Here is a 17,002-nt window from a genome sequence, read left to right as displayed (position 1 = left end):
GGGCTTACATCCTGGCACTGCCATTGGGCCCAACCCTGCCACATGGTGTGCTGTACCTCAAATATGGCACACACACATTGGCTGCGGAGTGCACAACGTGTTGCTAGACAAATGAAGCAGCAATGGGTGCTGAACCACTCTCCATACAGATGGCCAGTCCCATTGCCAGGATTCAAGAATAAAACGGGACAATGCAACATCAAATTAATGCCTGATTGGAATGGAGGCAGAGTGTGTTCCACTCTCTATGTATATTCTATACACACTTGTCACAGAAATCTGCTGTCTTGACATATGCCTACAGCTAATCTGGATATACATGTGAAGATTGATGTACAGGTGTATGGCCTAGGTTGGAAAGGGGTTGCAATTACCTACAATGGTTGACATGTGTCAGCAAGGTAACCTACTACAGTCTGTATTATACCATCACACACCACATACCTCTCATTGACACTCACATGCCAGACCAAGAGAAAGTTACCAACAGTGACAACATTTCCTAAAATGTCTAGGTCCCAACATGCCACTCAGGTGTGGGATGTGCAGCTATGTCCAGCAATGTCCAAACATGTCACAGGCCCATCCAAAAATGTATGGGAGAAACAGGAGACAGATATGTGGCATGTGGCAAATAAAAAAACAGCACTGAGATGATTTCATGCACTAACATCATACACTCATGGTGAAAGTGACATAGTTTGTAGAATCCAGGATTTAGTGCATACCCATGTACAACAAAGGATGTGGATGGACAGCTAAGAGATATCCACAGATATTGGAGATACAACATGGGGAGGTCACTTGGAGTCGACACAAGTGGAATGGCAGATGTAATGTCATATGTGTGTGGAAGTCGTGTAAGCTCACAAAGCCAAGCAACGGGACGGTAACTATCATGTAGCCAGTAGCAGAAGATGTGTACATCTTCAATTTACACAAGTCACTCCTGTCCATGTATGATCGGACAATGTTGCTGTAGAAGATGCGTACAAAGTGTAAGCAGCCTAAGGATTGGCAGCAATGTGGAACACAATCTATTCCTTACAAGATATGTGGTAAAAGATGGAGAAGGTACACACATAGACCAATACTGAATGTGCAACAAATCAATGTCACTATGTGATCACCCAACATATGTACAGAGAGGATGCCTAGGTCAGTACATAACCCACTCATGTTTGCCATTACAATAACCTGTTAGCTGCCCATCACATATTATTCTGACAGGAGGCAGTGACAGTTGACATCATCTGTTCTCTGGGTCGTTCCAAAATTGCAAATAACAACAGAGATACAAACCCTAACCAAGCTGCTCCTGGAAATTACTAAGGACATACAATCATGTCTGTCAGACCATGCCAAATGATGAGACATGTCCTACATGTAAAGTAGCCAGACCTCAGCACATGATAGGGCAAGGCTGACATCAAGTACCCAAAGGAAAAACAAAATCCCAGTCCTTTTGATCACAATTGTGCATGTGTCTGTCAGCAGGGGACTATGCATTGCTCTGCTGAAGAGCTATCATTAAGAGGCTAGATTCCCGCCCAAAACCACCTAACCCCACTGTTGAGGTTACATTGACTATTGACATAGTCAGGAGTCTGATGCATGTGCACAGTGTACTGAGTAGAGTGGAGCACTGTAAACCTGCACCTAAACATGCAACCATGGGTATGTGTGGGCATAAAAACTCCCACAGTAGTGATGATGAATAGGCTACCATCTTTGCCTGACTGCAACAATGCTACACAGTGGTATGCCATTGTATATGGCAGTCATAACAGACATGATGTGGTCGACTATAAGTAGCTAGTTGGTGGCATGCACACATATGCCAGATATCTCAGCTCACATGTATCACTTAAATGGCACAGGCCTGGTGATGTGTATTTGAGTCTGCACAAAAGGCAACTTTCCACAAATGAAAATGCGTGTGCATCACAAGATCAATGACAGAATAAAATGACCTTCAGATATGTTCCAACATATGGAAACATAGGTGGCAGCGATATGACTACACAGGCATTTGACAAAATCCAACATATGTCCATGCAGGAAGATAGATGTGTGAGGTTTCATATCCCATGAACACGCTGCTGTGGTCATGTTTTACAGATATGATACTACACGTCTTTTCACACACATGGCACATTCCAACCTACATTGACACGTGTGTACACCCTCTCCTGCATCTAAGATGCATGGGGAACTATATGTCACTTGTGTAGCAGAGCATCACGAACCCTGAACCTTACTGCACACCACAGTGTGGACACACATGTACTCACATTGCCAGGGGTAAAGTAAAATCAAGCCAGCCATAGTCCACTGCATCCTGAGTATGATTTGTCATGGGTACCACATGCACTGAGTATGATTTGTCATGGGTGTCACATGCATTACCATGTTTGAACATAGCCGATCATATCTACTGTGTTGTTGGTAAAAGTACATTTGTATATCATGTATTACAATGTGGTAGACCCACAAATATGTGTTAAATCACATGTGTACATTCCTAGTATACATTTGGTAACATGTATGTGGACACAGTCTAGCAACATGCACATATGCACACGGTATCAATCAGTACGTGCATCACACGCATTTACAAACATATTGGTAGCACATACTAATGTTATTGTAAAAATGTGAATGGACATGCACACACAGGTAGCCATACCATACTGACTACATACATGCATAGACCCTGTGACATTGTATGTGAATCAGGGTGCACTGTAAGCCTTCCCAAAAAAATCCACACATTCCTGCTATGCGTCAAAATATTTTGAAGCAAACAGCAATATTCCATACTTGGCAAGGCCAAAACAATTACGCCTGCCCTCTGCCCGTCAATCACAAGTCCACAGGCCTTGTCAGGCTTCATGGGAAGGAAAACCACGCATGACCGTCATGCATCAACATTTTAGACACAAACACCAAAACTCCATACTTTCCTATTCAGAAAAATGACACCTGGCCCCTGTGCATCAATCGCAGGTCTGGAGGCCTTGTCAGCCTCAATGGAAAAAATCGACTCATAAACGTTATGCATAAAAAAAATGACACATATCTGAAAACGTGACTCACAGGCCCAGGAAGTGATGAAACAGGACATCCTGCTTGCATACATGGTACAATGAGTTCATTTTCACTTCACAGTCGTATTGTCTGTGACTGCGTGAGGGTGTGTGGAGCTGGTGCTGTTGGAGGGTTGGAGTTGTAGGAGAGTTTTGTGCTGTGTCCTGTTAATGTAATTCTTCAGTCTTTTGTAGTGTTTTCGTACTATATTTGTCACTGTATTGTGGGATGCTTATCTAGAGGTAGTATAGTTTGTTAGGGATTTGGGGTTAGACGGGGTAATTTTATAGTAAGTTTATTTTTGGGCACTTACATTTGCATGCTCCTGAAACTGCATTATGTCTTTGAAAGGGAGGATGACAAAGATGACGGCAGATGAACTGGGAGGATTCATATGGCTCGTGTAGCATCACCTTCCCATGATGCTGGTTTTGGGTGGCCAAGTGATCCAGGGCTACCGCACAGAAGCCCAGAAACTGCAGTGGGGCAAGGTGCTCCACCACCTATTTGGAGGAGGACGAAATGACCATCAGCTGACACACCATTGGGCTGACCTGATATCAAAGGTGCAAGACCTACTGGATCACTTGGGGATTGGTGGACCAGTTGGTAAGTATCCCATTTGCATAGGGACACCATAATTTGCATGCGAATGACAGACGGACATAAGGTTGAGTGCAGCATGTTTTGTCAAGGGATATGGACAGGTTGTTTTGGGCCTGATTAAAGAGCCACAGTGCCATTTTAGTGCTGCCATTGTGATCAATGAAGTTGAGACAGGGCAGAAGTGCCATCTTCCCTGCAACATAATAACAAAGTGGTACGATGCATGCATAGCGCCACACAGTTAAGCCTTGCACCATGATGGCTGCGCCAGGCATCATGTATGGGATGGGGACCTACCCCTGTATGAGGGGCTAAAGTAAATGGGCATGGGAAATCTGATATATTTCCTAGTGCCATATTTCCCGCACTTTGAATGCCTATTCAGAGCAGGTGTTAAAAGGGGGCATACCATTGTATATGATGGGCCCCTATGTTCTCAGCAGAAGTCTTATAATTTTTTGGTGCTACTCCTGCTGAGTATATAATTTGCATCTAAATAAATTGACACGATTGCCCCCCACCTGCACCGTGGTGCACCATATGTTTTATATGGCGCACACATGGTAGGTACTAAGGGGCAAAAAGACAGTCAATCAATCAATCATAGTATTTATAAAGCGCGCTATGTACCCGTTAGGTGCATCACCACTTTCCTTAACTTAAATCTGCCCCTTTGTGTCATTGGCCAACGGCATTTAAGGGAGCTTGTCTATGCACCAGGTCCAGACTACTAGCATCTTTCTTTTCCTGTACATTGCTTATCACATACACCCCATAATGTGTCTATTATCCCCACACTCACATGTACTGAATTTGTACCACAGGCCTGCCACGTCTTACGAAGTGTGGCACAATGGTTAGAGTGGCAGACCCTGATGCAGAGATCTGGCCCGGGACCAGGGTTCAATTCCCGCCTCGGTGGGTCTTAGGCTCAATTCCCTTGGACCAGATAATTCTCGCCTCGGTGCCTAGTCTAATTAATGGGTCCCACTCTGTAACTCTGGGCAATAGCTTGCTTAATCTCCACAATGGCCCTGACAGCGCTTGGATGCCTGGCTTCACCCTGGGGGATGCCCAGGAGTGGGTGCCTCGCAGGGAAAAGCCAGGAGGGGTTCCACAGACGTATGCGTACAGCGCCTTGAGACCCTAACCGGTGAGTAGTGCGCTATACAAGTGCAAAGTTATGGTTATGGTTACAGACAGTATGGTGCAGGCTTGCATCTGCACTAGCATATTACTCAGAAGCCTGCACCAACACAGGCATCCTTAGACCACAGTGCAAGTGTGTCTGTGTTGAGGGGAATGTATATGCGCATGTTGGTATCCCTTCCTGGACAAAAAAGGGTATACAATGGCAACAATTGCTGGCCACACAGTATTGGGAAGACATCCATGATGTTGTTCAGTTAATGTTAAGGTAGGGACAACTAAGTGAACATAAGTAAACTGCCATGGCATAATAGCTCAGTGTGTGTGACTTGTAATGGCACATACATATTCGAAACAAGAAACAAGGATGTATCAATGCATTCCTCAGCACTTTGCAAAACTCACAAAACCCCTGGGCAGTTGTCAGTCTTTTAGCGCTGATAATGAGTTAGATGTCTTCAACATCTGCGGCAGGGTCAAAAACAATGGGTGTTAGATTGGGATGGCCACTGTAACAAACATCGCATGCCCCTCAGATGCAGAATACTGTGTCATGCAGCCCCATTTGGTCATGGATGCCTAACACAACAAAACAGCTTCATGAGAATTCCATGTACATGGAAAGCGATGCTTTTTTAGCACCAGGGTCTCCTATATCTAGCTCTACGTCTCACAGACAGATTATATATGTTTCACAGTTGTTCAGATCTACCACTAGGTTGACTTACTCACTCAGCTTAAGAAGTTTATTTTGAAACTGTTGTCCATGCACAGAAATGTCCAAATATTACAAAGCTATGTTTTCCTTTCATATTTTGCAGGTAGGCCTCTACCCTATACCAGTGGAGAGGTGTCCAGATTTGAAGACCCCAATGCTGCCAGTAAGTGTCACCTTGTGCGTCAGGTGTGGCATTCCAGGGTTTTGTGTGAGACAGTGTGATGTGTGCAATGCAATGATTAAATGTATTGTGTGACCAGTGATACAAAATCATCTGAGTTAGGATGTTGACATAATGTCTGATGCACTGTTGAGGATTGAGAATGGGTTGATTGTTGCACAAGTGGCAATGTGTGTTGCTATGGAATTGGAGGAGTTAGGAAATAGAAAGCAAGCCCACATATATATTGATGTCAATCATGATAGGTGTCAGAGCTGCTGTTTATGTGATTAGCATGCCTGTTGCCAACAAATTTGTCACTGCACTTTTGACAGCACTGTGTGCCACATGGAGCTTTCAGTTACTCACGGAACGGGAGAGATTAAGTAAATGTCTTGCGATCTCTAGAGGGCTTATTTGGAGACACTTGCACCACTGGTGCCTCACTACTCTTCAGATTTTAAGTGAGGCCTCAGTCATGCAAGGAGCCTTACTTTGCTGGTCAACAGTCAGTAGAGTACACAATGAGAATACAACTCAGTTCCAGATGGTTGTGGAAAATGTATATGGATTGTAGAAATCTAGATCTGTGCAGATTTACCAACATGTTCTACCCATCATGATATTTGTGAGTGATCTTGATCACATCACATGTGCATATAATGTGAATGCTGAGTGTGTACCTGGTACTTAGGAGATGTATGACATGCATGTGCACATGTTGTTCAATAGATAGGAATATTTTAGGTGCACCCAATGCATTGGCAATCTTACTGTGCCACTTAGGGCACCCATACAGCCACCATGCGTGTGCTGCATTATACATTTTTCACAACATAGCACAGGGTACAGGGCAGTAGTTACAAAATCTGTAGACTACTTTGATGCGCTGTTCAGGCTTTGCCAAAACTATATGGGCACTTTGCCTAAATTATGCATGTGGGCACATTGTGAGCAATGGTGTGCCCCCTTGAAGCGTTTGCTCTGAGCAGGTGTTAAACCTGGACACATGAATGAACCTATACCTAACCTTAGAGTTGCCGGTGGGAAGCTTCCTGTCCCTCTATCAGATGACCCCCACGTTGCATCCATAATGCCTGAGCAAGGTTTGATGTAGCACCAGGGGTGTCAGATTGGTGGATTGCATAGAAAGTGCTGCATATTGACAATGGCACAGTGATTCCTGACTTGTTGGGCCCCTCAATTCTCACTAGCTTGATCACACAAATGTTGAGCAAGGATGCAGTAGTCCACTTACCTCTGGGCCCTGATGGTCAACAACGGATAGCCGTTACCCAGTGGCATGTACATGATACTGTAGATGGCTGGTAGGAATTTGTTATAGATTTGGAGTCAGTCAGCATTGTGGAATGTGTGGTGGACTGCATGTGTCATCTGAGGATGCTGGGTACAATGCACATCTGTTCTGCCGCCACCCAATGCTGTATTTAATGCTTTATTCTCCTTATATTTCAGCTGCCAATAAGACCCCTGTGGAAAAACATGCTTTCAACAAGCTGGCTGACAGGTACAGGTACAGGTGAACGCTGGGTACCAAAGGATGGGGAGAAGATTTAGGAAGGAGAAAGCCACTGGGGCTTGACATGCATTCACACATGGGGGACCTCCGTTACAGCCAACAACAAAGCAAGCCACATCCGGGAAGAAATCTGGGCTCAAGGTGGCATCAGGGGGTCCAACTCCCTCCACATCTGCTGAACCTGTCTCTAGTCAGGCTCCTCTATAGCCACCTGCTCCAGCCACAACATTTAGCTTCGAGTCAGACATGAGACGGGATATGGCCGCCATGACGGCCAGATTAGACGAGTTGGAGAAAGACAATACATTTTTTTATAAGTTGCTCAAGTACTGCAAGGAAACATTGAAAAAGATGTGCCACAATCTCGTAGTTCCTTCCCTCTCTCTTTTACTGATGTTAAATATTTATAGTGTGTTTTAGATGGGTAGAGTTAGGTTTGTAAAGTAGTGTATGCAGAGGTTAGAGTAAGTATTGTTAGGGGTGGGATTTCGTAAATTTTTTATTTTGGGGGGGGTTGGGTGGGGTGTATGTTAGAATTTATATGTAAATAAATTGAAAAAAACTAAAAAAGCTAAAAAAAATACTTTAAAAAAATTATATGTTTGGTTAGGACATAGATTAAATTAGTACATGTGTTGCCTTAGTTTATGTTGTCCTACTTGTATCTTGTCTCCTAGGGGGGTGGGGGGACAAAGTTTAGAGCGTGGCATTACATCTGTAAGATAAGTTTAGAATAGGATAGATAGGTGTAAGTTAAGAAAAGGTTGGGTAGGTTAGTTTAGTGTAGGGTAGTGTATACATCAGGTTTAGATATGATGTTCTTAATCTGTTTCAATAAATCCTGTTGGTACTAGACGATTAGCTCTCCGTTTTGATTGAGTGTCTGGGTGTTCTCATGTATGCACTGGCTAAGTACGAGGAATGCCTTAGGATGTGCTTACTGTCTTGATTTGCATGAATGACTATGTGCAATCCCTATGACCAAGGAGCTGTCAGATAGCCTGCTAAATGACATTATCTACTCAAAACATTTGTCATCCACAGTTCCAGCCATTCACATTTTGTATGTATCCATGTCTTCGACAGGTGGTATGGAACTTCAACTGTCATTGCTGGGGTCGGGCAGATTTATAGTTGGGACCTGTGGCACATATGACATCAGTCATTTTAGGCTCTGTATCCTGTCCCACTGACAGCTGACAATCACTGATGAAATTCACCTCTTCTGAACCACACATTTTAGTTGTACAGGTGCTCTCATCTGGGTAATTTACTTGACACTTGATACTGACCCAGACGTTCCAAATGTCAACTTCCATGGATAACTGTTCAATACATGTATTTGAGGCTCTGTAAGTTGGTTGGAGGCCACAACACCAGCATTCACCTTTCTCATGTTACGATCCTAGTGTGTGGTTTTGTGTCTGACAGTTATTCACATATGTAAATAGGTTCTGTTCTCATTCACATTGCTTCACACAATGCATCCATTTAGATGAGCTGATGGATCACAGTAAACGTAGAAATGTTACATGTGAACATGGAGATTTATTTACAGGTGCAAGTGAATATTCCAATGTTATACAATGTCCTGTTTACAGACCCCATGAGAGATCAAGAGCCATTTGTTGTACATTCAGAGTCCAAGTGTGAGGGTCATGTCATGAGACATGGTTAGGACAATCATGCATTTGTGAGGAGGTGTACAAATTGCCAATAAGTATGATTCAAGACAATGACAGTACATAGCAGACAAGTCAGCAGTGGTTGAGTGAGGAGGGTACATTGCCAGCTGTCACAACACTGGCATGATCTTAAGCCCAGAACTAAGGAGATACTGTCCACGTGGCACAGACTGGTGCTAACAGGTGGTTTTACGTGTGAATGTAGTACCTTCCACATCTCTATCCTCTGATGTGTGTGGTGCCTCCTGTGCCATGGGTGGTGCTGTTGTTGATGTTGAGGGGGCCACAAACACATCTGGGGACAGAGATGTGGAGTTAAATGTCGCGGCAGCTGACATTTGTGGGAACACATAAGGCATCATTGTAGCAAGGAGGAACTGCTGATTTCTCAACATCACAGCAATGTCACGGTGGTAGGCAGCCATGTTTTCCCTGAGGGAGGCCACTTCCCGATGTATGGACTCCAGGGTGTTCTCTATAACCCCAGCCTGTTGTCTATCATGCTAGTGCCACTTTGGGAGGGAACATTTTAATGTCTCTGCCTCATGACAGCAGCTATGTCAGGCAGGGACTGCTGGAGTTCACATAGTGGTGAGTGGGTGCCTCTGATGGCAACTGAGTTGTCCTTATTTGGACTGAGGCACCCCTGCACTCCCTCTAGGCTGTCTGCAATAGTCTCCATCCACACCCACACCTACGTGGCCAGCTCCCACTGGACTCCTACTGCTGCTCTCTGAAATGTGATGTCTGGGTCCTTGGAGTACCGGCTGTGTCATGACTGGCTGGTGCTCTGTGTTGGTAGTTGGGTGGTTCATGTGGAGACCCCGCAATGCTGTGTGTTCTCCCTGAATCTGGAGGGAACCTTGTACATCCTGGAAAGTCTCTTCATTGATGGTCGGCAGCTGGTCATCCAGTCATCTGTAAAATCCAGGTTAGGCATGTTGGCAGGAGGTAAGGCATCATCCTCTGCAATGAGATGGTGGGATGTAAATCTTAGACTGTGGTGGCTGTTGACATGGTACATCAACTACTTGCTACAGGAGGCTCAGCGACAGACCCCAGGTTGTAGTTGTAAATTGTGTGTAGCATTGTGCAAGCTTTCAAAGTATTTTCTGCCTAAAACCCACACCATCAACTTCCTTGCAGACTCCTTGCCCCTGCCACTGACACCATGGTGGCACATAAATCATCCTTCCTCTTCACCAGTAGTATAATGTGTGCTCTTACAAAATTGGTGTTATGATGCATTGGCACCATGAATGATGGCACTAGTACAGCAGAGCACAGGTAGGTCCATTGCTTACAATGCTTGTGTTACAATCTCATCTGCCTGTAGCAGGCCCCACACATGTGCTATTTGGGAGAGACAGTCCAACCATTGGGGATTGTCTGCCACATCAGTTTGTCCCTCCCTACATTTGGGACAATTCCTTTCATACAGCATATTGACCACATGCATATGTTGGGCTGAGGATGTAGAATATGGATCAATGCATTCATATTGAGAGTTAGTTGATGTGGTACAAGGGGACTGTGCAGCTTGGATCCGCAAGGGCAACTTTTTGTATGATTGTGCAATAGCATTACGGGCTAGTGACATAGTGTTGGTAACTACTTTGATGCCACTTGTGCCAGTTCTTATGCATTTAGATGTCCCATTAAGCCGTACACCAGCCATTCCCACAACACATTCAACCTTATTACATGGTGAGATTGCAGCCACTTGTACTGCTGCACAAACGATGGTCACAGACATGCCCTATGTGTTGTATGATTTCACTTTTGTGCCCATTCCTACATGGAGGTGTGTGGAGTTGTTGTTGGTCCACCCTGTTCGCTTTGCGAACCACAGGTTGGACACTTAGGGCCAGATATTTTCTGAAGTAGCACAGCTCAGTGCAGCAGTTGCACGGCGCTGTGCCAGCTTCGAATCGCAGGAATGTGCTATGTTTACTGGAAGACGGCACACCCCTGCATTTCCCCCTGCACCAGCACAGATTTGCTCTCCCTGCACCAACACAAGCATTGTTGCACCATAGTGAAGGGGTGCCTGCGTTAAGGGGAGTAATCGTTTATATGCAGAGAGGTGTCCCTTCCTGCATATGTACAAGCAATTATGGCAAGGTGGCATCTCTCTGTGTGCTGCTAGTGCTGCACACATGAGAAGGCCAATGACACAAGGAGGTAGGAATGCTTTTTTCCTTGTCATACAACCCTGGCACCACCCCTGGGGTGGTGTTGACTTCAATCACAGTCTCTGATGGACATGTTGTGTTGGATCTGGGGCAATGAGAATATGTGTTGGGTGTTGTTGTAGCACAACCTCTGCCACACTAATCGTACATCCCTTCCTGGCAATGTGCTGCATATTTACAGGGTGGTGTAAAACCTTAGTAAGTTGCTTATGTCCACGTTGTGTATGTGTCAGAATGCATTGACAACCAGAGCATCACTGCAAGTGTGGCTCTGCTGGCGATGAGGCATTTTGATTCAGGGTCTATGTGTCTGGATGCAACCCTTTAGCAAGCATTGAGTGTGTTCTATGTGCCTCCCCCTTCTGCCATTTGTGAGTTTCCACTGCTGAATTTCTAAGGTTTTGTATGAGTAAATTTAGAACCTAACTGTGACATACCTGTAACCATTGGCTTTATCAGTGAATTTCTATGTTTCTTTAAATTCTACTTCCTAACTATAACGTCCCTGAAATCTTTGTTTTTTTCAGTGAATTTCTATTTTTATTTAATGTAAAGGAATTTTAATTACTATAAGTTAATGCAACCACCACCGCCAAAGGCCGTGTGTGGCAGGGGTTGGCTTGCCCTGCAGCCAGCCACACACGGTCTTCAGCCATCTCTCTTGGCCTGTCTCCTGGTCTGAGAATAGATGTGAGAGAGTGTCTCAGGGTCTAAGAGTGGGTGTGACAGTGTCTGCCTGGGTGTGAGAGTAGCTGTGAAAGAGTGTATGTGGTTCTGAGAGAGGGTGTGAAAGTGTCTGGGTATAAGAGGGAGTCTCTAGGTGTGAGAGTGAGTGTGAGATTATCTCCGTGATGGGGTCTGTGAGTGTCTGTGTCGGTATGTGGGTGAGTGTGTGAGAGTCTGAGTGGGTCTGTGAGTGGGTGAGTGAATATCTGAATGGGTCTGTGAGTGGGTGTATGAGTGTCTAGTGGATCTGTGAGTGAGTTCGTAAGTCTCTGAGTATGTTAATCAGTTTATCCACGAGTGTCTGAGTGGGTCTTTGAGTGGGTGTGCGAGTCCCTGAGTGGTTGCATGAGTCTCTGAGTGGGTCTGTGAGTGGGAGCGTGAGTGTCTAAGTGGGTCTGTGAGTGGGTGTGTGAGTGTCTTGAGTGGGTCTGTGAGTGGGTGCATGAGTCTCAGTGCATCTGTGAGTGAGTGGATGTGTGTCTGAGTGGGTCTATGAGTGGGTGCATGAGTCTCTAAGTAGGTCTGTGAATGTCTGTGTGGGTGAGTCAGTAGCTGTGTGAGTGATGCAGCCACAAACAATCCACAACTGCCTGTTTATCCAACAAGATTCCACAGTTTTGCACAAAATGTCTACCCCACTGAAGTACTTTCTACTGGTTAGTTAGTAAGTGCGACCTCGTTGGGTAAATGTCCTGTGTGTATTCTACACTACAGCTGGGAAATGGACCATGAGGAAATGTTTCCAGATGACCTTCTGTGTGTTTAGCAATGTGATTGTTCCTCATGCGTCTTTCTCTAGAATTCTATGATAACATGAATCCTGCTATAGAGGGGCCAACAAGACTACACATACATAAATCTCCACCAAAATAGGGTGCTCCCTTATCTATTTGACGTAAGTGCTTCTTTGTTTTGTAATGAAGTCCTCATATTCCTCGGCATCAAGAATGAGCCACCAAAATTGGTGGGAAATGGACTGGAAGGTCTCTTGGTAAGCTGTACATCATCCTGGTAAAAGGCAGGAAGACCTTTGCATACTACTAAGGTGGACAGTGCTGGGCCAAGCGGGTGGAACTTTCAGGTGATTTACACATCGGTATCTTTGTAGCAATTTAAAGTGAGACCCATGAAGTCTAGTGGAGGAGGGCATGCGGCCCCGGTCCCTGGGCCAATTTTGGCCCCTGGGGACCCCATCCCCTGGGGCCCGGCCATCTGTCAAGTATGCAATGGGACTGGGGGGGAGCATGAAGGCCACCACAGTCCCAGCTGGCTTCTCACCTCCTGAGGGAGTTGCATTCAGGGAGCTGCTAAACATGCAGCTCCCTGTCTGCAAAAGCAATTGTTTCATCTCCTTCCCTGCCCACATCTCAGCATTCAGGGAAAGAGATGAAACCTGTGCTTGACAGCTTTCACCCACTGGAAGCATTGTGTTTGCTCTGACCTGACGGGAGCTGTCAAAGCTACCGCCAAATCAGAGCAACCAGTTATATCCCGTGGTGGGCACCTCGTGACATAGCAGGAGCCGGCCCTGGGGGGTGGCAGTCCCCAAAGCCATTATTGGCTCCACGAGGTGGACCATGCGGTCCCCCTCCAATGTTTAACCTAACCCCAAGTAGGTGGTAGTGGCCAGGGCTAGAGGTCCACAACGGACCCCCCCCCTTCTTCATGTTAGATCAGCCCCGGGGAGATGGCAGTCTCTGGGGCTGCGGGGAGCCCGTGTGCCCCCCCTTAACTGTAAGAAATTGCTCTGGGGAGGTGCCAGTCCTGTTGCTGGGGTGGGGCATGTGAGTCCACACATACATTTCAGATTAAGCCCCAGGGAGGTGGCTGTCCCGGGGCTGTGGGGGAGGCCTTACAGACCTCCATCATTTCAAGTCACAATTTTGCCCTGGGGAGGTGGTGGTCCTTGGGGTTGTGGGAGGGCCACATGAATTTCGTTCTTAGCCCCTGGGAGGAGACGGTCCCTGGGGCTGTGGGGGAAGCTGTACGGCCCTCCCCCATTTTGAATAAAGATTTTGCACTGGGGGGTGGTGGTCCCTGGGGTGTTGGACAGCCACGTGGCCTCCCCACACATTTTGAATAATAGCCTCAGGGAGGTTTTGGTCCTAAGGGCTAATGGAAGCCCTAGGTGGGGGGCCCCGTTCACCCCTCTCCTTTTTCAATCCCCCAATGCCCCTGGGACCTGGCCCATTCAGGGCAAAATAAAAAAAGGGCCGGAGACCACCCTTTTTCTAGCCTTGGCATTGTCTGTGAGTAACACCTATACCAATCAATCAACCAATCAGGTATATGTTGAGTGTGGTTTGTAACCCATGATGGTATCCAGGTGCTAGATGTGGGCCTCATTCGAAGAGCCAGGTCCTGAGCCCCTTCCAGAATTCTGTCAGGATGCGGGAGTTGCAGAAGTGGAGGGAGAGGTTGTTCCTGGCTTTGGCGGTGAGATGGGAGAAGGCACGTTCTTCGGTGTGGCAGAGGCATGTGCGAGGGATTTGTGCAAGGGCTAGGTGTGCTGAACAGCGATTCCGGTGGGGGCAGTGGAAGTGCAGGCACAAATTCAGGTAGGTGGGTCCTTAGTCCTGGAGGGCTTTGTAGGTTTGGGTCAGGAGCTTGAAGTGGCACCTCTTCTAGACCCGGAGCCAGTGGAGATCTTTTAGGTGCTGGGTAATGTGGGCTCTCTTTGTCAGGTTGAGGATCAGTCCGTCAACTGCGTTTTGTATTGATTGGAGCCTTTGCATGAGTTTGGTGGGGGTGCCTGCATAGAGTGCATTGCCGTAGTCCAGTTGGCTGGTTATGAGGGCAGGCATTACCATCTTCCTTATGCTAGTAGGGAGCCACTTGAAGATTTTATGGAGCATGCAGAGTGCGTGGAAGAAGGCTGAGCAGACATCATTGACCTGGCATTTCATGGAGATCTCACTGTCTAGGATGATGCTGAGGTTGCGGGCGTGTTTGTTTTTGGCATGGGGTTTGGTCTGAGCTCTGACAGACAACAGGAGTTGTTCCAGACAGCGGTGAGTTTGGGGAAGATGAGAACTTCCATCTTATCTGTGTTGAGTTTTAGGCAGTTGTCCAGCATCCATTTTGAGACGTTCCTCATGCAGTTATGGAAGTTCATTATAGTTGGGGTGAGTCAGTGGAGAGTGATGGGCGAGCTGTGTGTCGTCATCATAGGAGATGATGTTGATGTTGTGTGATCTAACAATGTCAGCGAGGGGTGTCATGTAGATGTTGAAGAGTGTTGGGCTGAGGGATGAGCCCTGGGGAATACCACAGATGAGGTGCTTGGCTTGCAATGTGAAGGGGGGATGCAGACTTTCTGAGTGCGCCATGTGAGGAAGGAGACCAACCATACAATTGCGTTGTTAGTTATTTCAATCTGGCGCAGGCGATTGTGTTGTGGGAGAATTTGTCGGAGAGGTCAAGCAGGATCAGTGCAGCAGATTCTCCTCTGTTGAGCAGGGCGCAGATGTCATCAGTTGCAATGATTAGGGCTGTCTCCGTGCTGTGGTTGGCCTTGAATCCAGATCAGAGATGAGTCTAGTAGGATGTTTTCCTCCTCGTGTTCGATGAGTTGGAATTTGATAGCCTTCCTTGGGACTTTGGAGGGGAACGGGAACAGTGAGATGGGTCAATAGTTTGGGAGGTCATTGGGGTTGGCCAAGAGTTTCTTGAGCAGGGGTCTGACCCCTGCATGTTTCCAGGCTTAGGGAAAGGTAGCTGAGGTTAGTGAGTGGTTGATAATGGTGGTGAGTTTATGGCTGATCCTGTCTTTTCATAGGTTGAAGGGTCGGTGGAGGCAGGGGTTTCGGTGGGTGCTCCAGAGTGGATGGAGCTCATAAAGGTGGATGTGTGAGATGAGCTGAGTTCTTTCCATGCAGTGAGCAGGTGGACAGTAGTGATAGATTGGAGGCTGGGGGTGTTGTAGCTTTCGGGATCGAAGTTCTTATAAGTGATTGCTATATTGTTGTGAAAATGGTCGACAAGGGTGTCACAGAGTACCTCTGAAGTGAAAATTGAGTCTTCTGTGGCTTTGGGGCAGGTGAACTCTCTGATGATGTTAAAAATTTCCTTTGTTTGGTTGGCACTGGTACCGATTCTGCAGATCAGCCTTCCTCTGTGTTGCTCTGATCTGTTGATGGTAGTCTCTCAGGGCTGATTTGAATGAGCCTCTCGTTCCTGCTGTTGCACAATATTCTTTCAAGATGTTTGCACCTGCGTTTCAATATGCTGAGCTCCCGGGTGTACCAGTTGGCATGTTTGGAGAGTCTTTGCCTTTTGGTTCGTCTGATGTGGGTGATATGGTCAGCTGCACTGGTGATCCAGTCACTGAAGTTTTGTACTGTGAGGTCTTGGTTGGGGGGATGTTTGGGTTGCGTGATGCACAGGGCATTGGTCCACTGTTGCTGAGTGATCTTAGACCATTTGTGGAAGGGTGCATGGTGATGGATGGGGATGGTATGGGCATCTCGGTGATTGTAAAGTGTACGAGGGAGTGGTCCGACCATGTGATATCCAAGGTGTGGAGTATCTGATTCTGTTGCTGGATGTGAAGATGGGGTCCAGCGTATGTCCAGCTTTGTGCATAGGGTCAGTGATCAGCTGCTTAAGGTGATGTTGTTGAGTCGTTCGAGGAGGTCAATGGAATTGGTATTAGTGGAGTCATCTAGGTGGAAGTTGAGGTCTTCCAGGAAACCGTAGTGATCGGATTCGATGGTGAGTGGGATGAAGAATTCAGCAGTGGCATTGCTGATTCCGGTTTATGGTCCTGGAGGTCTGTAGGCAAGTGAGTCTCTGACAGTGGTGTTATTGTGTAGTGGAGCTGGAAGTTCATGTGTTCCATGATGAGCGTGGTCTGGTTGTCTGTGGAGCTGCATGTGATTGACTCCTTGTGAATGATGGTGATGCCACCTCCGTACTTGTAGGTGGGGTCTCATCATGTATTCGGTGGGTGTTGCTGTGGCGATGTCTGGTGTTGACGCTGGGGTGATCCCGGTTTCTGTGATGAAGGTTACTTCACAGCGATGTTTAAGATGGTGTCCCATATTTTGGTGCCATGTTTGCAGAGCAATCTGGTGTTGAGTAGGATTCATTTGAGTTGATCTAGTAGGGTCTTGGCCGGTGTAGCTGGTGGCT

This window comes from Pleurodeles waltl, chromosome 10, assembly GCF_031143425.1.
Source record: "Pleurodeles waltl isolate 20211129_DDA chromosome 10, aPleWal1.hap1.20221129, whole genome shotgun sequence".
NCBI lineage: Eukaryota > Metazoa > Chordata > Amphibia > Caudata > Salamandridae > Pleurodeles > Pleurodeles waltl.
Note: the sequence above shows the minus strand (reverse complement) of the source record.